This window comes from Rhinolophus sinicus, chromosome 1 (genome assembly GCF_057876585.1).
Source record: "Rhinolophus sinicus isolate RSI-liver-muscle chromosome 1, RSI-T2T, whole genome shotgun sequence".
Classification (NCBI taxonomy): domain Eukaryota; kingdom Metazoa; phylum Chordata; class Mammalia; order Chiroptera; family Rhinolophidae; genus Rhinolophus; species Rhinolophus sinicus.
Window position 1 is genome coordinate 46,759,883 of NC_142501.1, and position 20,403 is coordinate 46,780,285.

A 20,403-nucleotide genomic window follows, 5' to 3' on the forward strand; every position below is an offset into this window, starting at 1 on the left:
CATACACTATGATTGCACCTGCAGTACTGTTTTACCTTGGAAATTCTATTCTTTTGTTATCACATATATAGAACTTATCATCCTCTTGTGTAGATTTTTAAGTTCATGGAGTTGGGCCCTTTTGTCCCCCTCTGTCTTTGTAAACCTCTGGTAGAATGATATTTGAATAATAATGAATGCCGGTTGAGTTAAATTATTTTATTCATTTGTCTCTCTCCTCTACATATTGGTCCTTTTGTTACTGTTTCTTTTCTCTTCTACCCTTTAAGTTCTTACCTTTTGAAGGGCTAATACATAGATGGAAAGAAATGAATCTTACTCACATATAATGAAAAGCTGGGCTCAAAAATTTTAAGATAGTGATAGTAATAGCAACCTAAAGCAATTGAAAATTTCATCACTTCTAACTTCAGCCATTATTAATCAATGAGATTACTCTGAGTGCACTGAGAGTTAATTTTTGATTAAACGTTTTTAAATAAGAATGCCTGTCTATCTTAAGAGCTCATTTCTTTCCTGACCTAAAGCCTGTGGTCATTGTTGATCCTCTTGACACAACTAGGTTTAAATATTCATTGAATTCATATTGCTCCAATAGATAAATGTGATTTGGAATCAACGTGTAGATTTTTCCTGAAGAAACATGTACACATCTCACAGAATGCTGTGTTTCCAAAGTTACCAGTTTAATTTTATTTTTATTAAAGCCGAGTGTGCTTGCTAATTTTTTTTTTAAATGTAATGTTGGTGTTTTTCATGTCTGTGTTTATATAGTTCTACAAGTTGAGAAATGTCTTTTTCAAAAATCAGTGAAAATCTGAAGTGCTATGCTTTATCTTTCTACATAACATATCTTTGTGCTAAACATGTTTTTTCAGTAAATGAAAAATAAATCTGTTGCTCAGCAAAGAAAAATGATTGGTTATATGTGGGATATTTTATTTCAGTTCAGAAGAAATATGTGAATGTAAAGAGGAAAAATATTTTACTTGAGTTTACCTTTGAAATTCCATATTTATTATTGCTTTTTATATTCAAGATGTGACAGAAATCAGTGTTAGGCTCTATATGTGAACTACCTACGGGGTTCAAAAATAACGTATGTTCAGTGGACATTTCTTCACTGCATGCCATGAGAAGGCTATTGCTGCCATCTTATTTTGTGCTGACTGTACCTTTACAAACACATAACGTGTGCTGAGGGAGGACTCCTCCTACATAGCCTTTCCATAGCTGCCTACTAACTCAATCTGTGTCTTGGTGTGTCTAAATCTTCCACATAAACATAGTCTTTTTTTCCCCTCCAATGAGCTTATGCTCCCTGCTTCAAAATCCTTGTTTTGTTATGGTGCCACTGTTCACCGGCTCTTTCATGCTTATCACCTGAGTCTTCTCGAAATTTTCTTTTAGCTGGTCAGTCACAAAGCAGTGTTAATTTTCTTCTAAATGTGTCAGATTATCTTTATTAATCTTAAATCACCTTTTGGCTAGATTATTACTGTCTGGTGCCCAATTACTTCAATGGATCTGTACTGGTCTTTCTGTACACCCTATCCAGTTTATCCTACTTATGGTGACAATACCTGGCCTCCTAAATATCACTTTCCTCAGTGTGCTAAGGTATCTTCAGGAGTCTTTTCCTGAGCAATGTGATAACACCTGAGTGTCTGAGACCATTATCCGTGGACTTCCATAATTGAAACTCAATGTGTTTTGCCATCTGATTCATACCTCTCTCTAGGAGAGATTTCCAACTCAGACCTCAAAAAAACTGTTCCTTTGGTAGATAAATCATTTGATGTTCCTTCAAACTAATATTTTAATTAAAATTCAATTTTTTCTATCAATACTCTATTATTAGTTTTCATTATTTTTCTACTTCTATTACTAAGCATTAATATAATTGATACAATATAACTAATATGACATAATTATTAAAATTTATATTAACTTTTAATTAATGAAATTGAACATTGTAATAGGTTCACTAATTCGCTTCTGGGGGAAAAAAAAAAAAAAAAAAAAAAACAGGAAAAACATTTTCCCAGCAGATTATTTCATACTTATCTGAAGTTTTTGTTCTCCCTTCAGTTTTCTATTATTGTTTTCTAAAATATACCTCTTTAGAGGTATATTAAAGGACTTAAAATTTAGATAAAACAAATCATTTGCTCCTGTAAATATGCATGATATGGTTTCAGAATTTTAGTGACTTGTGATGACAGGAAGCCACTGACAAAAACAATTGACCAAGATAGTCATCTATTGAGGATCCCTTTGAAATGTTTTGTTCTTTTGTTGTTTGCTGTTTCCACTCAAGTGTGCTGCCCTTTACAGCTAGAGCAAGACCAGGTTACCCTGCAGCAGTTTGGTAAGACGTCTCCTTGTCGAACTGAGCAAATGGGCACCATACAGCAGATTATTAGGGGGATGTTTTGTGCTACTCCAGTACCCCACTAGCTTCTGCTTTAGTCAGACAGGACTGCAGTTTTTCAAATATGACTTTCTCATTTCCAACACCACTCTTTGTGGTATATTGCATGTTAGATTAAACCCTTCTCCTTTCTCTTTGTCCATCCCTCCATCAATGTTTATTTCATGTCTTCCCATCTCTCCAGGAGATTGTCCCTAACTCTAAGAGCTAAGAGTGGCTCTTATTTCTGAATAGATGGTATCGTTTTAACACTCGCTTGGCTTTCCACCCAATAGTGTCTAGTGTTTTCCTCTGTAATGTGTCTGTCAAAAGTATAGTGTGTTGCATAGCTAGGAACCATTGCCACATATGTCCTTCTGGCATGTCTTCTGTTTTACCAAGCAACACATGCTCAGGATTTTGGGTGCTGTGCATTTGTCACAAATCCCAGTCAACAGTGTTGTGTTGCAATAAGCTTTGCTCCTGGGCTCATAGGCCATCTATAAACTAGGGTACTGCTTGTTATTCATTATCCTACTACATGTTTTAACTTACCAATATCCACTACTTATTTACTGCCTCCCAGCTCTGCCACTTGCTAGGTTTGTATTCTTCAGCAAATTACTTAAGCTTGCTCCTGCTCAGTACAGTGGAGATAATTATAGACTTCTTCATAAATTGGGAGTTAAATAGGTTAATACATATAAAGAAGATAGGTGAGTGCTGGCACAGAGTTGGTGGGCATTCAATAGATAATAGCTAATATTTTTACTTATGAACAGATTGTGGCTAATATAATTTTAGTAATCTGTCACAAATTCCACAACTACTAAACAATAGGTTCTAGATTCAAACTCATGATGGTCTGCCGCACCACTCCCTCAAAAATTTCTCTTCTTTCCACTACCTACGGTCTCCGCATTAATTAAGAATGGACATAAGAGTTAATAGCAATGTGTTCACTTAAGCTCTATCAGTTCTGCTCAACACAGAAGTCCAGACACTGAAACCATTTTCTGTGTGTCATCAAATGTGCTCATTATACTTTACCAGTCAACCAATTTTTTGAATTGCGTGTTACCTATGGTGGTAGGTTTTATTTTTGATCAGTCAATGAGCTTATGATTATTTCTCTAAAGCTAACCAGTACATCATTACATTCTGCCTAAAATTTATTATTACCCCTCACCATTGTGCTGCCTGCCAGTCCATAACCAAAAATGTAATATTGTTGAATATCCATCTGAGGAACTGTCACAGATCCTTAGAGCCTGGTGCTTTAATAAGAAGTATAGTCAATGCTAGATATTCTGTCTTCAAATTTAATAAACCGAGACATTTATTGAACTTCACATCTCTTGTAGTGATAAGAATAGATTAGATGGGGTGCAATTTCCCAACATATCTTGGAATATTTGTGAGGCACTCTAGGAAGCAAAGCTTACTCAAATGTTTCAGGAAACCAGCCCTATACTGATGTTCTCATTATGGGAAGGTCAGTGAGTATAGCATAGATTTCTATTTGTGTCCATTTAATTTAGCCTATCTTCATTTTTGAAACAGAAAGCTCATCAGAATTAATCAGAAGGAGGACACAAGAAAATAGAAATGATACAAAACAGTCAAGAGAAGGAAATGTATTTAAGAACCTATATCATTCACTGTCTTAAATGCTTTACATGTGTCATTAATAACCTTCTTATGTTGGGGAGGTGAAATATGAGCACATGAAAAGAAATCTAACTGTATAAGCAGTGAGTGCAGAGTGATGGAGCCAAGTAAGGAGCACAGGAGAGTTAAAAGGAGGTCTTCCTATGGGTTGTCACCATCTTTGGGAAGCCTTCCCTGGTCTTACAACCTGGAATAATGGCTCACCCATAAGACAAGTTCTCATCAATTATGTGATCTTGAGCAAGTTACATCCATTATTTGAGCTTCCATTTTTCTCATCTGTGAAATGAGAATATTGGAACAAATGATCCTCACCACTCATTTTATTTCTAACATTCCGAAAATTGGCAATAAATAATGAAATATTTTATTGCAAATTCCCTTTTGTTGTAGCTGTACCACAATTCATTCTGGAGCTATCCTACATAAGTTAACCATCTCCAATAAAGCAAATAAGGGTATTTTCCAAAGGAAAAATAAGAAAGCAATCCATTGGTATAAAACAATGCCTATCCCCTCCTATCATATTCGCCAACTGACACATCACATACTTTATTTCTAGAAGCCATTTTTCATGATTGTTACCGTACTCTGAAAGACTGCATGTGCATTCTACACTCTCAGAACATCAGAGTTGTGCTCTGGAAGAGAGACCTGGATCTTCTGACACTTGCATAGTTATAGAGAATATGAGAAGGGGAAGAGATCATGTACCATTTGGATAACTCTGTTTTGCAATCTTGATTACCAGTCTGCTGGCCTGAGAAAACTTGTTGCTAGGCTATTTGAGGGAGAGCCCCTGTGTCCAGCAGACACATTGACTAATTTATCCATCTAATGTATGACTGAAATTTAAATTACGAGAAGGGCAGGAGAGTTAGGCAGGAGTTAGGTCAGAAAGCGTTTCATATGCAAAGAAGTGGAGGAGTTAAAGTGAGCAAATTTATGTTTTTGAAAGACCTGTTTATTAGCAATTTAGACCTACTATTGGGTAGAGAAATATTTGGAGTTAGGCTGTTATTCCAGTGATCCAGAAGAGAGAAGAGCTTGAACAAGGAGCTAGTGAGTGCAGAGAGAGAATTTCACCCATATTAAGGACTAGGGTTGCACGTTTAGCAAACAAAAATACAGTATACCCCATTAAATGTAAATTTCAGAAAAACTGAATAATTTTTTTCAATGTAAGTACATATGGGGGGGCATACTTATATTAAAAACTGATTATAATTTATTTTATCTGACAATCCTATTAGGGAAGTAGATAGCTAGGTTTTGGGAACTGACTGGATATTGAATGGGAGAGAAGTAGAGAGAGGAAGAAGTTGAGGAAATTGTTCAGATTTCTGGTTGGTTGAATGATAGTTCCATTCAGCATAACAGGCTTAGCATGAGAATGATGTTCTGGAAGGAAAGGTAAACAAGTTAGCCATGGGCATGTTGATGTTAAGGTACCAACAGGAGAATCATATAATGGGCAATTACAAATAGAGATATGGAGTTCAAATAGCAGACAGGGATCGGAGGAATACATATTGGGGCACCAATAGTACCATCCACTGGTTTCCTGTCTTCACCCAGGCCCCTCCATGGCCGCAATGGCCTGGTTACCCAGAGAGGAGCAGTCAACAGGAAACGTTTGAGTGTAAGAAGGTGAGGCGTGTATCAAATTGCTTTCTTCCTCCTGGGCACTTCCCTGCTTATACGGGGCAGTTGGTTTGCCCGTGTCACATCTCTGCCTTGTTAAGAGTGGAAGACAAGAGCATCCCATTCACGGGTCCTCCCGGCATCTCTAGGGTCACCTTTAAGTCTAGAGAATGAGTTTTAGAAACATTCCCAGAAGCATGTAGGAAAGCACCTTGTAACCAAACAAATAAATATCTCTTCAGCAAACCATATGATTAGTGAAACTCTAGCCCATGAAAGTTTAGGTTAGATTTTGCAACCCAATTATTTATGAAAACAAATTTGTTTTTCAGAGTTTTTTGCATTTTAAAATTTCAGCTGAAGGATTATGAACTTTATTTACATCAGTGAAGCGAAACTAAACAACTCCTTTTTTCTTAATATTTCATATTAGTCCACAAAGAGTTTCTTTTTTCCTTTTGAAAGGGAATAGTATTCTGTTGTAGTGATGCACCATAAATGTGCTTATCTATCACACATTTATATTTATTTTTTATTATTGCTAATCTCTAACTATCACAATCAATGCCTTAATTAATAATAACCTTATAAATACATCATTTCATGCATGAGTAAGTATATCTGAGATAAGTTTCTGGAAGTGGAATTGCAAGGTCAAAGGGTATGTACATTTGTGATTTTGATAGTTACTATCAGAAATACTACCCTCCATGATTTCAACTCCTACCAGCAGAGTCTGAAAGGACCTATTCTCCCTATTTTCTTGCTGTGACATTTTAGGCCTGTTTGCGTCCTAGTACATTCCCCTTCACCTACTCTGCAGATCTCCATGGACTGTATGTCCCAAGCTTCCATGTCAGCTGGACTCAGTCGATGGAGAATGGAGGACAGGAGGCAGGGAACACCATGGCTTTTTCCCCCTTTCAGGGGAATATCTAGGTTTTTTGGAGCCTGTGGCTTAAATATTCAGAGGTTCTAAAAAAAAAAAAAATGTTTTATTTATGAACTCAAAATTAGGCACAAAAGTAAATATTTATTTATGTGAAACACAAAAATATGAAAATAAATATATTCCCAATTCATCTCTTTAGTCAGAGCCCAAACTGTCCATGTCCATTCTAGCACCACCCGACATAAGGGGAAATGTGAAAGGAAGAAAGCCTGAGTGAAAACAAGCAGCAGCCTTAACTGATCACAGTCACAATATCTTAATTTTACAAGTTTTACAAAAACATGTGACTGTGTGAACACATTGACCGAGCCCTTGCCAGGACCTTAGAAAGCAAAGAAGGGTGCTGTAGTTCAACCTTCGTTGACTCAACCGTCATTCTGCTTCTGGCTCTTCCCTCTTCACTTCAGGCAGCATCTCTGGCAGAAGCTGAATCTTTTCCATGGCTCCAGCTCCCACCAGACAGGCCAACCACAGTTCCAGATTCCAAGTCACCCTGGCCCCTGAACTCCTATAACACGTGCCCAGGACCATTCCTGGCTTCACACTATTTCTAATTTATGGGTTGTCTCATTCTCAGCTTTTTCATCCCCCTTAATGGATACCCTTTATTAAACTCTCTGTCTTATTTAAAGCAATTTTTGTTCCCTGCTGTAACTCTAATCAATACTGTTCTTGGTAATAGATATGGTACCAATAAAGAGATCTTCAAGTAAGATTCTAGAATAGAGTTACCCTACTGTTCGTGTGTGAACACATTTGTGACCTCTTTGAAGATAAAAAAGAGACCTTAGTAATGTGGGCAGCCAATATATCGCCTGTAGTTACTTAGGATTAATTACCTGTTGAAATCATTTTTTTTTTTTTTTAAGGAAACCAAATAGTCACTAAGTTGTTACACTTGTGTAATAAGAAAATATGATTACAAAGAATGTAGAGTAAGGTAACTCCTTCTGACGGCACAAGGGCGTTTATAAGGGGGAAAGCATTAGGAAAAAAAAGGCCTGTTTTTAATAGAGACCCATCTATGGGCTATCAGAAATGACCACTGGCAATCTTATAGTGCATCTAGACTGGACAAACTAAGCTTTCAGAATGCCTAAAGCATCATATTTTCTTTCTAAGTAGTTTTTTCATTATTATTTACTAATGATCTATTTTTTAAACTTTTGTATCAAAGTAAAACATACATAGAAAACTATAAATTATCACAAAATGGACACACCTGTATAACTAGCATCCAGGTCATGAAATAGATATTACCCTAAATATTAACCCCCTTCATTTACCACTGTAAACAATATCCAGGCTTCTAACGCTACAGATTAATTTTGCCTATTTTTGAAGTTTGTATAAATGGGATCCTCCCATATATATTCTTTGGGTCAGGCTTATTTTATTTAATATTTTGTTTGTGAGGTTGATCCATGATTTTATGTGTATTGTACTTTGTTCATTTTTATCACTGTGCAGTATTCTGTTGTGAGATTACCATAATTTTTATATCCATTCTATAGTTGACGAACATTTAGGTTGTTTCCAATTAATAATTGTTACAAATAATACTATAAACATTTTTGTATACATGGTACACACATTTCTATTAAGCATATACATAGAGGTTGAGTTACTGAGTCTTAGATTTTTGCATGAGTTCAACTTTAGAAATATGAAACAAGTGATTATTAAAATTTATATTTCTACTAGCAGTGTTTAAGAGTTCTTAGTGTTCAACATCATTACCAATACTGGATTTTTTTTAAATTCTGGGAAGAATTTATTTTATTACAGTACTAATTATTCATGCCAGCTCAAAGCATCCAAAGATTATAAGAAATACCCATTTTTCATAAGCATGCAACCTAATGTAGTGCTTCATAATTTAGTAGAATGTTCTTTATTACAATATAGTAGAATGTTCTTTATTGTTCTTTCCCTGTTTAAATTTTTTTCCAGCTTTATTGAGATATAATCGGCCTATAACATCGTGTAAGTTTAAAGTACACAACGTGATGATTCAATACATGTTTATATCACAAAATGATCACCACATAAGGTTAATTAACATCCCCGTCCCCTCACATAATTACCATTGCTGTGTGTGGTGAGAACATTAAGGTCTACTCTCTTAGTAAATTTCAAATATACATTACAGGACTATTAAGTATACTCATCTAATGTACATTAGATCCCCAGAACTTATTAATCTTATAGCTGGAAGTTTATACCATTTGACCAGCATGTCCCTATTTTCCCTATTCCTCAGCCCTTGGCAACCACTATTCTACTCTCTGTTGCTATGAGTTTGGCTTTTTTTAATTCCACATATAAGTGAGATTGTGTACTATTTGTCTTTCTCTGGCTGGCTTATTTCATTTTGCATAATGCCCTGAAGGTCCATCCATGTTAATGCAAATGGAAGGATTTCCTTTTTTTTATGGAAAAAATATTCCTCTGTGTGTGTGTGTGTGTGTGTGTGTGTGTGTGTGTGTGTACAAATTTCATGCATTCTTGATCCATTCATCTGTCAAAGTATACTTAGGTTGTTTCCATGTCTTGGCTATTGTAAATAATACTGCAATGAACATAGTGGTAAAGATATCTCTTCAAGAAACTTATTTCATTTCCTTTGGATATGTACCCAAAAGTGGGATTCCTGGATCATGTGGTAGTTCTATTTTTAATCATTTAAGAAACTTCCATACTGTTTCTCACAGTGTCTGTACCAATTTGCAATCCCACCAACAGTGCACTACAGTTCCTTTTTCTCTACATCCTTGCCAGCACTTGTTATTTCTTGTATTTTTGATAATAGCCATTCTAATCTGTGTGAGGTGAAATCTTATTGTGGTTTTGATCTGCAGCTCCCTGGTGATTAGTGATGTTGATCACCTTTGCATGTACTTGTTGATCATTTGTAAGTTTTTTTTGGAAAAATGTTGATTCGACTTCTTGGCAAATTTTTAAATTGTATTATTTGGTTTTGTCTTGTTTTGTTTTTGTCTTTTTGTTTTGTTTTGTTTTTGCTATTGAGTTGTAGTAGTTCTTTTTCATAGGTCATCTCCTGGTATCCTGAATATCCACAACTCTAACTATACCTAATAAGATCAGAGAGTGGACATCTAACTCAAGCATATCCAAACATGAGGCCATCCATCTGCCTAAGAAGTGACATAGAATATAAGCATTGTCCAAACAAGAATACTAATCAAGTGGATCAATCAATTTTGCTAGAAATTTGAACTGAAGCTTTGGGGAGCTCATCAGTTACTTACTAGCTGATGATAAAGCCAACAGATACTCATATAGGAAGAGAAAGCATCTCTGTAAAGGTGAAAAACTAGAGTAGGGATTCATGCATTCTGAAGATAGGACAACCTTATGAGTGACTACCTAGTTTCTGTCTCCATAAAGTTTGACTCTTGTAGTTCATGTTTTTTTAAGTGATGAGAGGTAATAAAGTTTCTTCTGGTTTAGAAGAGGGTTGACCATATGACTGAAATTCCTATATCCCTTATCTCCATGTGTATGTTCATAATAGGCCACCATTATTGTAGTAACCTGAAGAAGTTTTCATTTACTGCAACCAGAAGAACCCATCAAAAAACAATGTCCTTCTAAATCTCCTTCTGTGCATGTGTGTGATTATATTTTTACAAAATCATAATATGATACAAACTGTCCGGATTGTTTGATTTACCAATATATTTTTTAATATCTATAACAATAAATGTGTATATGCAGCATTTTCAGTGTTTAGAGTATACATTATATGGATGAACCATAACTTCATTAATACACTAATTGCCTTTTTCCCTCTCTCTTATCATTTGCTGCTGGTGTAATAAATAATGATGTAATAAACACATTTGTTCATACATCTATATATATACTAATTTGATTTTATTTCCTTTGATTAAATAACTAGGAGTAAGCCTGGTTGATTAAAAAATATGACCATCTATAAGACATTTAAATCATATTCTTAAAATGCCCTCCAGAAAGTTATTAACAATGGCATCCTCAACAACAATGCATGAGAATGTCCAATTGTATGAAACAAATATTTGCTTTAAGATCTCACTGTCTCTGAGGAGTATCCTCAGTTGTAGTGACTACATACACCAAGGGAGGCCTATTATTGAGGGAGCAATTTGGAGGTGAAGGGTCTATTGAACATGAACACATGCTAAGTGGATGGCCAAATTTTCCATAATTTGGTAAATGGAAACTTGCTGGAGATAGTGCTTTCTACACTCATTTTAGGAAAAATAATTTACACTACCTGGAGGGGTAACCAGATTTATGGGTTTTGCTTTCCTATATAGTTCAAAAGTTCTGGCAAATATTTACTTACCTTCCAAGATATTTTCTGTATAGTGGGAGACAAAACTGAGGCATTTAAGGATATTTCAGTTTTGTGAATAGGTATAGGTATAGGTATATATCTATATCTACATGAAAAGTACCTATTTGTATAAGCAGTATATGTGTATGAAAGGAATAGTGCATATTTGATTGTTTTAAGAGGCAGTATGATATGATAGAAAGAATGCTAAACTAGTAATCAAACTACTAGACCCAGCTCTCTATGAACTTTATGAACTTGAGCAAGTTCCTTAATCTTTAAGAGTCAATAAAATAAAAAAATAAGCAATAAGATACTTTCTTACTTTTAAGTTGTAAGAAATTAATCAGGCAATGCATATAAGGTGGTTAGATTAGAACTATGAATTTCTTGATAGGATTCAAAGAGTTTCGACAATTTAATTTGTGATCTGTGAAAATTATGATGTAAGAAGTTGTCATTCTAGGTGACCTGACAAAAGTGGTATGTGATGGCTGCCAATGAGCAAGAAGACTCTGGATCAACTCTGTGGTCCCACCATGGCTTTGGCATTACCCAGGCATTGCTGCAAGCCCATGACTTCTCAGTGAGAATCATGCCAAGAAAGCTACAGGCATCCTCGATTCTACTGTTTGAATTTAGTCCTGAAAATATTAAAAAGCATGTAAATAGAAGATCTATTTATCTTCTTTCCTAATGAGGAGTCATTCACACACTGGGCATTAAATTTTTATGCGAAAAGACAAAAAGGTTGACACCATATTTATGATGGCTGGACCTTCTTTGGCAGTAACTGTAGGGGAAAAAATAAAGTAGGAAGTTGAGCAGTCAACAAGCTCATGAAATTCAGTAGAGATCAAAACAGTCCCTTTTGACACTTTAAAGACTTTCTTTCTTATTTTCTGAGGTTATTTAACCTTGCTGCCAGTCTCAACTGTGCATAAATATTTTTGTGGCTTTGAAATCACCATCTTCATGGCATATAGATAGATGCTATACAATGGGCAATATGAAGTGTATAAATATTCATATCAGTCAGGATGCTGTCACACTTTTGACAGGCAGGATCTCCAAAATTAAAATATAAAAAGGATAATTCCATTTCCCTTCCCCTTTGTCTCTGACTTCATACTTAAATGAATAGTGAGAATAAAGAAATGGCCCCTGAAATTCATATCAAAGTTCAGGTGTAAGAAATTAAAACTAGAGACCAGTTCAACCCCAACAGTTTAATTTACTTCTCTTAGGATCTTTAATACCAAACTTATCAGTTCTCTCTGGTAGGCATTAACTTGTTAAATGAGTCTTAATTATACATAAGCAGATGGAGATTTGAATTAAAATTACCTTACACTCGAGTGGCTTTAGTTCATTATAACATATCTTCCTCTTAATCATTTAGTCAGTCTCATCATCTTTCATATAGAAAGTTATTAAAATATTCCAATTTCCATATTTCTTCAGATACAGCTACTATTAAATGGCAAGTAATGCACATTAGTAGGTGACTTATACTACCAAGAATTGGTGAATTATTCATGTCAGGAACAATTTTTGTGCTTTTCTGTCATCTGTAACATTTTCTTTTAAATACTTTATATTTACTTGATATGTGAAACCTTACCTCATTTAATTTTAAGTACCAATTTTAATTCCATTTCATTTTCAGAGGGATGATCAAAAGGGACATGGTCAACTTTATTCCATACTTTGGTTCATCAGAGTCTAGAAAGTGGAGGTATAGGATCATGTTTCTTGAAAACTGTCATAAAATTGATCAAGACTAAGTACTCCTTAGTCACATCAGCCCTCAAAAAGACCTCTGCCTTCCAATGTAATGTACCCATGAAAAGAACCTGATGCTTAAAATTAGCTTTGAGAAATATTAAGAGACATAACTCAGTAGTAATTTTACCCCTGGAAATTAGTATTTCTTGACTTAACAACCAAACCCAAGATCTGTTCTTCTTCAAAGTTGCTAACAATGTTGAGGCAAGCCTCCACCCAGATAGTGTCCTAAGGCCAACAACCCCAGTGCACAATAAGGCTAACTTAGGGAAAGTATTAGCATATCCGTCTTCCTGAAAGTGAGAAATTTACAGCTATTCCCATAGGAATCCTCTTGAGAAAATTTCAAAGCCCAACACTGTCAGGCCTTCTTTCAGAAGTAGAATTCCCCTGAGGCTGTTATTTTACCCAAGTAGTCAATCAGTATCCAATAATGTTCCGTCCCACATGCGTCACTGGATTTATAGGAGGCAGTGACAGTTGCAGCAGAATCAAAGGAGACAGCTGACATGAGTGGAAGATCCTTAGTCTTGGCTGAGTCATCAAGATAAAATTTCAGTCAGTCTTGTCAAGTGTTGTCATATTTTATTTATAAAATAAAGTGGAATATTATCCCTTACGTTTGACAAAACTCAATATTCAGCACAACTTTTTCTGCACTTCTTAGCCTGTGTGAGGGAAGACAAATGAGGAATCTCAAACCCACATGTAATTAGAAAAGTAAACTGGGTCTCAGTTACACAGGGACTTGTAATAGCCTCCAATGGAAATTTAGGAATATTGTACAAAATAACAGTGATTCTGAGAGAGTAGCGTTTTAATGAAACAAACAAACAAACAAAAAACCTTTCTCCAACAAGCAGGCAAGAGTTATGTCCATTTTTAATTGCAGCATATTAGCAGTTTGGCATCACAGCTTTCATGTTTCTATAGGAAAGTAAAGTAAAAAGTATAATCAGATTTACACCTTGAAAGCAAATATTAAGTATATAAGATGTGGTAGAAACATTAATTCCATTCTTCTTTGTTGTTTTGTTGAACAGAGCACCCACTTATAAATATATATACACATATATGTTCCTTTTGCCAGTCCTCAGGGAAATAGAGTTGTTTTCCAAACAGGCTTGTTCTTTTTTTTCTTTTTGTATTTGTTTATCTCATTTGCTGTCACATATCACTGAGTTACTTGAGAAACAAATATATAAATGTAATGTGCTGTCAGAAGCTTTTAAATTGATCGGTAATCTTTAGAGGCTTTGACAACTGTCCAGCCAGGACAGCTCCCTGCCGAGGGCGGTAGATTTAAACGTGGTCACTTCTCCACTTAAAACCCATACACTATTTGGGAATCCTCCAGCCAGCTCACACTGTAGACTCTAACTAATTAAGTTTTCTGCTTGCTGCTATTGAAAGCTTCAGTCAGGTATAATTAAAACTGAGCCAATGACAGCAGTGGCATTTGTCAGAATCATCCAGTGGTTCAAATACCAGTTCTGACAGAAATGTCAAACTGATAGCACTCCCATCTTCCCAGTGCATGCAAGGGAAAAGCAGAGAGGACTTTTATTATAAATGCTTGGCTGATAACCTTTTTGAATCCCAGAACACCAAATGCTTCACATGAAATTTCATTATCATAGAAGAGAATGCAGCTATAGATGCTCCCTTCTCATGAAGTAAAGCTCAGTCTAATTTGATGGTCTTTACTTCTGTTAGGTCTTTCAGAGAAGTTTAAAATAAACAAACAGAATATAACAGATAGTCATGTGGAAAGGAATATTCTAGCTGCAGAAGCATCAATCTCCTAAGTGAAAATTTTCGCAGACTTGAAACTCTTGTTATCAATCAAATTTCTAGATACATTATTAGATTGGAGCTTTATCTTTTGTTTCAGTAATAAAAGATCACCCAAAACTAGTGAAGGCACCGTCCTGAAAGAGCAGAAGCCACCAACCCCTAGCACAGACCATTACTGACCAATTTTATGATCTATTACCTAACGTAGTTTCTGATGAGAGTCAGCATATGTTTGGTAAGTTTAAGCGTGAACGAATGAATCAATGAATGAATATCACACACATTCTTAAGAATACAATTTCTAAATCACAAAATAAAAGTCATAAGAAGAAGATAACTTTGTGATTATTTATTGTTAGAGATGAGAAAGATGAGAGATGGAAATAAGTGATTTGTTTTTCTTCTCTTTCTACATGAGTGCAGGTGTTGAAGATTGGATCTTCAATAGGTAATAAATTTAAAACACTTTCGTCAGCCTTATGCCTCACCCCCAAATTTTCTATGTGCACAAGCTAAACAGTAGCAAATACGAAATGGTTAAGTTGAAACGCTTGAACTGTTGCATCATAAAGAAAGATTTAATATGGTACACAGAGAATGTCATGACTGCATATTTTTGTCCCCTTTGTGATATATTTTTAGTTATATCTCAAAAGTATTGTGTTCTATGAAAAAGATTTTTAAATGACCACCTTTGTGTATGCATGTAAAACTGTAGAGGTAGGAACAGAGGTTAGAAAAGGCTGCAATGGCACAGAACTACAATCCAGATAAAAAGTCAAATAGCTCCCGATATGCCTGGCACATGGGAGGTACTCAATAACTACTTGTTGACTCATGAGAAAGAACAAATAATAACATAATAGAACAAATTATTCAAAACAGAGCTCAGTAAGCCCGTCAAGAATAGAAGGTGAGGTCCTAGGTCATAGATGGAAACGGGTGGCAACTAAATCACTCTCCATGTGATAAAAAAAGAGAAAATGTGGAATGGAGAGAGAGAAATTTTGAGAACTTACAACATTTTAACTCCATTTGCCCATTTTATGTTTATATGTATTATTACATATTTTTTAATACCAAATGACATTGTTTTCGAACATTTCTGCTGACGAACATTTTGTTTTACGAATGCTGTAAACCCAGAAGTAAATGCTTTGGTTTTCGAGCACGCCTTGGAAGTCAAACATGTCACATGGCTTCTGCTGAGTGCAAGATCCTGAGGCCTAGCTGTTGGCTGTTGAGTCCTGAGCATCTGCGCAACACGGAGGTGATATTTGGGCTTATTTGGCAACTGCGTACAATCAATCAGTGCTCGTCTCATCTCAGGAGCACTCTGCCAATCACCCCTTGCTGTGAGAAATGGATAAAAGCTGCAAAGCCAAGAGGATCATTAACAGAACAACAATAAATGTAAACAAGGAAATTATTTCCAAACATGAAAGTGGTGTCCATGTATGTGATCTGGCAACGCAGTTCGATATTGCCAAATCTACAATTTGTACCATCTTAAAAAATAAAGAAGCCATTAAAGGAGCCAATGTTGCAAGAGGTGTTAAAACACTTACAAGACAAAGAACACAGACAATTGAAGAAGTGGAAAAATTGCTTTTCATACGGATAAATGAAAAATAGTTGGCCGGTGACAGCATTTCTGAGAGCATAATTTGTGAAAAAGCTTTACATTTGCATGTTGACCTCATCAAAAACACCCCTGGAACAAGTGCTGAGAGTGATATTTTCAAGGCAAGTAGAGGGTGGTTTGAAAAGTTTAAGAGGAGAAGTGGCAGACACAATGTGGTGAGACATGGTGAAGCTGCCGGTGCCAACAAAGAAGATGCCAACCAATTTGTTTTGGAATTTAAAGATTATGTAGAGGCTGAGGGTTTCCTTCCCCAACAAGTTTTCAACTGTGAGGAGACAGGCATCTTTTGGAAGAAACTGCCAAAGAAGACCTACATAACAAAGGAGGAGAAACCATTGCCAGGACACAAGCCCATGAAAGACAGGCTAACCATTCTATTTTGTGGTGATGCAAGTGGGGATTTTAAGTTGAAGCATTTGCTAATCTACCATTCTGAGAAGCCCGGGGTATTTAAGAAAAACAATGTCATAAAAAGCAAATTGCATGTGATGTGGAGGGCAAACAGCAAAATTTGTGTAACCAGGCCGTTTTTTATTGAATGGGTTCATGAAGTGTTCAGGCCAAGTGTGAAAAAATATCTCCAAGATAAAAATCTTCCAATGAAGTACCTGCTTGCTATGGATAATGCTCCAGCTCACCCCCCAGGCTTGGAGGACGAGTTGATGGAAGAGTTCATTTTTATCAATGTAAAGATTTTGCCTCCCAACGCAACTCCTCTCATCAAGCCCATGGACCATAGGTCATATATAATTTTAAGAAGTTTACACCAAAGCACTGTTCCAAAGGTGCTTTGAGGTGACCTCAGACACAGAGCTAACCCTCAGAGAATTCTGGAAGAATCATTTCAATATCTTACATTGCTTACATCTCATAGACAAAGCATGGAGGGATGTGTCTCACAGAACAATGAAGTCAGCATGGAAGAAATTGTGGCCAGACGCTGTCCCTGAACATGTATTTGAGGATGTTGAAGAGGATGCTCCTATTGTTGAGGATATTGTGTCTCTGGGAACGTCCATGGGCTTGGACGTGAGTAGTGATGATGTGAAGGAGTTAGTGGAGGACCAGAAGACTGAACTCAAAACATTTTGAAGAAGAACTTCAAAACATTGTGATGGAGTAGCAACAGGCGGCAACTGAGGAATTGTCTTTGGAGGAGGAGGGAAGACAAATTGTTTCCACTGCACTGATCAAAGGAATGTGTGCAAAATGGGTTGAAGTGCAAATTTGTGTTGAAAAATATCAACCTGATAAAGCTGCTGTAAGTCATGCCACTAACACTTTCAATGATAATGCTATGTCTCACTTTAGACAAATTTTAAAACACCAGAAAAAGCAAATGTCAATTGAAAAATTTTTAGTGTGGAAAAGATCCAGTGAGTCTAAACCAGATGTCAGTGGTGTAAAAAAATCAAGGGAAGGAATGGCAGGAGAGGAGTCACCTACAGTGATTATGGAAGAGGGCTACAGAACACCTGCACAACAGTCACCTATTGTGATTATTGAAGGGGACCCCCCCCATCCAAACTATGTTTATAATCATTGCAGGTGAGAAAAAATTACATTTTCATTTTTATCATCTACAATACTGTTTTACATTGTGTTTATTATTATTGCTTTTACAGTACAGTATGTTGTGTTTATTGCTTTCATTGTGTATCATTTTATGGATCTATGGTATCATTAGATATTAAAATTCATGCTAAATTGCTGTTTTAAGGGTTGATTTTAAAGGTCTGGAATAGATTAATCCATTTTGTATTACTTTCTATGGGAAACTGTGCCTCGGTTTTCAAACGTTTCAGAACTTAAATGGTCTTCCGGAACGGATTATGTTTGAAAACCGAGGTATGACTGTATATGGAATAATGCAAATATATATATATATATATATATATATATATATATATATATATATATATGGTCTGGCTTCTTTCACTCAGCATAATTATTTTAAAATTATCTATTTCATGTTTGTCTATTAATAGTTCATTAATTTGAATTGCTGAGTGGTATCTCTTTGTGTGCATATAGCACAAAGTATCCATTTACCGTAATGGACACTTGGGTTGTTTCCAGTTTGAAACTTATACAAATAAAACTGCTCTGAAAATTTGTGTACAAGCATTTATATGGGCACATGCTTTCACTTTTCTAAGTAGCTAGGAATGGTATGGTTGATTAATATTGTAGGCTTAGCTTAACTTTCTGAGAAACTGTCAGACTTTTCCAAAGTGATTATGCCATTTTACACTCTCACCAGCACGGTATGAGAGAGTTTGAATCCCTCCATATCCTTGCCAACCTTGGTATGGTCAACGGGTTTAATTTTTGCCATCCCTATAGGTTTTTAGTGAGATATAAGTGTGGTTTTAACAGTCACTCCTCTAATGATTAATGATGTTAAGCTTCTTTTTATGTTCTTATTTTCTGTTTGTATATGTTCTTTGGTGAAAATCCTGTTCAAATATTTTACCCATTATTTATTGGATTATTTGTTTCCTACCATTAATTTTTGAGTGTTTCTCCTCCCAGCACTATGAACTGCAAAGATCCTCAAGACATTAAGCTGCTGTAATCATAGTGCTCACTTCATTTGCATCGCATCTCTCAGGGATCACACTTTCATTGCCTTAATGTCCAGTGTCTGCAAAACTTTTGTTTTATTTATTTTCTCCAGTTTCTTGTTGTTGTTTCAGGCAGGAGGGTAAATCTGGTGTCTGTTACTCCATATTGACTGGAAGCAGAAGTCCATATCTGATTTGCCCTAATTAATGCTTTTTATTTTCCTGAACATAAAAATTGTCAACATTTTGATGAAAACATTTATTGTGTTCTGGCTTGCATCATTTCTATTAATGATCTCTCATCTCTCAGCCTTATTGTTGCTACTTAAAATGTATTACAAGGTATAATAACATTTTTCTCTGAGTTCTTTTAACATTTTTTTCTCAGTCTTTGGTACTCAGCAGTATTATTATGATGTGTCCCCATGTAGGTCTCCGTATTTGTTCTACTTTGGGATCATAGCACTTCATGAACCTGTTGCTTAATGTTTTTCTTTCATTTGGAAAATTTTATGAAATTAATCCTTCAAATATTTCTTTTCTTCTGATTATCCATTTATATTCTCTCTCTGTCTTTTCCTCCCTCCCCCCTTCTTCCCTCTTTCTCGCTCCCTCTTCCTTCTGTAATTCCAATTACACACATGTTAGACTTTTTCTTGGCATCTCATATGCCTCTAATGCTCTTTCTTGAACTTTCTAATCTATTGTCTCTCTTTGTTTTAGTTTCCTTCTGATCAGTATTTCACTTAAATAATTTTCTCTCTAGCTGACTCTAGTCTACAGTTAAACACACCCACTGATCTCTTAATTTGGGGTATTTATTTGTCAGTTGATTTTTCCATTTGAGTTTGGGGAGGGCGTATTTCTGCTGTCTTCTGAAATTCTTCATCTTGTCATATAAATTCTGGAACTTATATTAATCACACTCATTTTAAGTCTCACTCCTCCAATATCTGTATTTCCTGTTGAACTGTTTCTATTTTTTTTCTCTTGGATTCTGGCCAGTTTATACCACTTTTACTTTGTTATTTTTTATTTTGGGTCACACGTTTTTTGGGTGTGGAAAACTACAAAATGACTTGAGGCTCCTCTGTATGATGTTATATCCTCCAAAGAACGTGTACTTTAGCTCCTTGAAAAAAGTTAGTTTGGGGGAAATTTACCTTAATACAGTCATGGATTGAGTTGATTCAAAGCTGAGTCCTTATTTCCATTTTACTTGTATGCATTTCTTTAATTAATTCCATTTATTCTCAAAATCTAAGAAGGGGCTTCAGATCCTGGGAAGCTAAAAAGAATGACAAATGCCTACCTAGTGTATTATTTAAAAAGTGTGACACTTTCAAAATTGTGCAACCCCACAAACACCTACCTCCCTGTTTCACTCATTTCCAGTATGTGCCTGGCCTTAGTAGGCACTGGAGCTTGTGACCCATAAAGGTCAGCCCTTGAATAAATGAATGTTGACCTAGTGTCACAGGGAACTCTAGGAAAGCATGTATTCTACCAAGTCTTAAATACAGGTCTAGTTCAATGTATAAAAAGCTAATTTGATCTGTTCAGAAATACCAATGATTATCC